Source organism: Malus domestica, chromosome 16 (genome assembly GCF_042453785.1).
Source record: "Malus domestica chromosome 16, GDT2T_hap1".
Taxonomy (NCBI): domain Eukaryota; kingdom Viridiplantae; phylum Streptophyta; class Magnoliopsida; order Rosales; family Rosaceae; genus Malus; species Malus domestica.
The window spans coordinates 27398516-27402621 of NC_091676.1; positions in this window are offsets into that span (position 1 = coordinate 27398516).

Genomic DNA, 4106 nt, shown 5'->3' on the forward strand with positions numbered 1-4106 from the left:
CATGCGAAACAAGCCATATGCCTCACTTTTGATAAGCCTAATGTACATCCAAATAGTACATCCAGGTATGTACTAGACCTGATCTGGCTTTTTCGATCAGTGTATTAGGTAGATTTCAAGCTAATCCTAAGGTGATGAGATACTTGCAGAGGACTAAGAATTTCATGTTAGTTTACAAAAAGGTTGATAACCTGGAGCTGTTTGGATACACAGATTCTGATGTGGTACGATGTGTTGATGATGGAAGATCTACCAGTGATTATATATTTTTCCTACCTGATGGAGCCATGTCACGGAGGAGTGCTATACAGAAAACATTGGCAATCTCTACCATGCAAGCTGAGTAATAGCTTGCTTCAAGAATCTCTAACAGGGGTTATTGTTGAAGAACATCATTTCGTTCTTAATGGTAGTAGACACCATACCTAAGCCACTGGTTATCTATTGCGACAATAAATCAGCAGTTTTATACTCCAAAAACAAGAAGTCGTCAGCTACAAGACTTATGAATGTAAAGTTTTTATCAGTGAAGGAGAATGTCAGGAAGGGAGTATAGTCAATTGAAGAAATTGATTTAGCCTCAATGATTGCAGATCCTCTCACGAAGCCTTTAACAGTGAGAATTTTCAAAGAACATGTTGCCAAGGTAGGGATTCTTGGCTTTTTTGACTCTACTAAAGCGTGGGAGTAAAAGTTCGTATGTTTTCAAAGCCTTTGTTTATAGCTTCGTGTTACTGTTTACTCTTTGTATGTGAACATTTGCAAGCATATGCTGCATTGTTATGGCTTGAATTAACAATTTCAGACTATTGTATATCGCATGAAATTTATGTGTACATGCAAATATGTATTATGAATATTAAGGGTGCAATCAATCATTAGGACGGAGTTAAGGAGAGTTCGAAATACTGAATCCATTAAGGTTTGATTAAGTTAAGATATGAGAACTTAATCAAGAGGCACATGGTTGTTTATATGGGAGTGCAATGACAAAGGCTCTCGTTCTCTTTGCAGCATCATGTGTAAATGATGAAAAAGATTGTGATTTCAAAATGTTTGTGCTAAATAATGTACAAGATTTTTTGAAGTTCGAACTTATAAATTGGTCATGATAGAAGAGTGAGGAAATGAATGACCGGTATTAACTCATGTGATCGCTAAGGAATTGATATTTGTAGAAAAATATTGCTACATGATTAGTAAAGTCCAAAGTCATAGAATCTTGAAACTTAGTTTGGACTCTACAAATCATGATAAGGTTAATTACTATATACTTTAAGTTAATATCGGTTACGAGTTAATAATCAGGTTAAGTACATTCCTTTATAAGTAGGAACCTAGGTGTGGTACGTGGGATGAGATGAAACGCAGTGGGACAGAACGTGCTTGTCCCATGTTTGGTGCCCTAAAAGAGTGGGACACATTGTCCCGTGGAACAGATTTTAGCTAAATTTTGGTTCCACCCTTACAACCCCCGGGGGAACGGACTTGTTCCAGCCCATGGAACACAAAATTATAAATTTTTAGACAACAATACCCCTTATCTTTTTCATTAATTCCACTGTCTACCCTTTGTCTCTCATGTAGCCTCCGCCTCTTATCCTCCTACTCCACCACAAATCCAGCAACCCAACCATGGCTTCCGTAGAACGACTTCATCCTCGCTCTCTAATTGGCCCCAACGATACCCCAATCCCAACAAACCCACCCGAACCCAATGTCGCCCTTCATCGCACCAACCTCAAGGCCATAGGATGTGGCGAACGCCGTTGCTCGACGATGCCCCGCTGCTTCTCTAGCGTCTTCACAAGATCAGAGCTTCTACCCTCTCTCTTTCTCTCGTAGCCTCTCTGTCTTATATCTTTTCGTCACTATTGGGGGCAGTGTCAAAGGTCCGGGGGAAGGTCCAGTGGTGTGCCAGGTGATGAGGTACAGAGCTCCGGCAACAATGGTCCTACTCAATGGTCCTGATGATGGTCCCGCACGTTGCCTAACCTTCCTTCCCACAGCCATGACGGCTGCAGAACATCCAATTTCTACAGAAAAGCTATGGGGTTGAGTTGATGGAGTTGACGGAGAACCATGGGTACACTTGTCATTTAATCATTTGTTCCATTCCTCCCACCAAATGCAGAATAGAACAATTGTCCCATTCCAAACATAGCACAAAACCTTCATTCTGTCCCATTCCATCCCATTTTGTCCCATTCCATCCCGTCTACGTACCAAACGGTACTTTTAGGAATACTTGTTAGAGTAGTGGAAGAACCCACGTTTACAGCAAGCAAACTGCTTGCAGTTGTCAATTGATGTCCATAATGGGTGGGAGGCAGTTTGATATCGTGTAAATGTATCGGTCCCTGCTCATGGAAAGTACACGTTCCATCTAAGAATTTTCTAGATCCATTACTAGAGTGAACTTAAGGTTTCCATTGAGTAGAAGATTAATCGAGGGAGAAGCTTTATCGATCAACAGAATGTCTTCATCAGGTATAGGTCTTAATCAACACTGCACAAACCAAAACGAGAGATGGAATAAGCATCATGATTTTATACTGTATTATTTCATGCTAACCATATTTCTGATATTATGCATGTTAACCCTAATGTTTTTACATTGCAACACCAAATCATCGACCAATTCGCTTCTTTATTCGATTCCATAATGGATCAGAAAATAGAGTTCTGTAAGAATGATTCTGATTTTTGAGTTCATTTTAAACTCATGAGTTTGAAATGGCTAACCATTTGAAATAGAGAAATGAGAATAACTAATTAATAGATAGGATTCATGCTTATCAAACTCACACTTAATGTTATAGAAATCAAACTAACATGTCCATATAAAACTCACCCGCCATGATTAAAGGACTTATCACTTGTACTCTTTGTTGCTTGTCAGATCTTTGGGCTACATGGCAAGATGGAATCACATTAAAACGCTAATAAGGGTTTTCCAAATAAGTAAAAAAATGGATGAAATCTAGTACCCATGTTCACAACCAAAATGGCTTGCAAAAGTGTTCATTAAGCGCCTTCAAGTGATCGCTCGGACCTTAATCATGCGCACCAAGCTATTGATCTTTGCATGGGGCTATGCAATTTTGCACGTAGAATGTTGGTCCATCTCAAACCCACCACTACCTAATCATGTTCACTGTTATAGTTGGCTACTAGGTACAAGCATGATGTCTTGCATTTACACGTGATTCGGTGTACAGTCTATGTGCCAACAACGTCGTCGCTATGTATTGAAAAGAGAGATAAGAATGTTAACATTCTTGAAGAACTCTGTGAAGGTTTTATCGATCTAACGAAGGTGACGACACAACATATACCCATTGCAAATGCGCCTACAAGGAAAGATGTACCTCACCTACGTAGAAATATCGACCCTGAAGGACAAACTTCCCTTGAAGGACAATTATCTGCACCCAATGTACGACTTGGTACATTGGCAGCTAACCAATCATTTGCTCTTAAGCATGGTAGGCCTGTCAGTTCAAAGGATTCAAAACCCCAGAATAGAAAACCAAGGCTTAGTGAAACAAGTGTGAATCTGACCATCGCCTACTCAGCCGTTGCAAAGCATGAAGTTATTCTAGACTACGTACACGTCCTTGAAGAGACCCATCCACTTCCGACAATCGTGAGATTTTGGTCCATTATGCTAGCTTGGATGAGTTTGGAATCGAAATGAGATGGTAGTCGACGATGTATTTGCATACACAGTAACTACTGATATCATGATGAGCAATGAAATTGTACCACATTCTGTTGATCAATATTGACGTAGAACATATTGGTCCAGCTAGAAACAAGCAATCCAGGTCAAACTCAAATCACTTGCAAAATGCAAGGTGTTTGGGCCTCCTCCACATGTGAAGCTCGTTGGCTAAATGGGTTTTCATAAGGAAGTGTAATGAGTAGAATGAAATAGTGTGATATAAGGCACACCTCGTAGATTGATGCTTCTCTTAATGCCTTGAGATTGCTTACGAAGAGACATGTTCCCCCATAATGGATTTTATAACATTCTACTACCTTATTACCTTGGCAATTTCCGGAAAAAAATAAAATAAATAAATAATTATTTAGTTTATGGA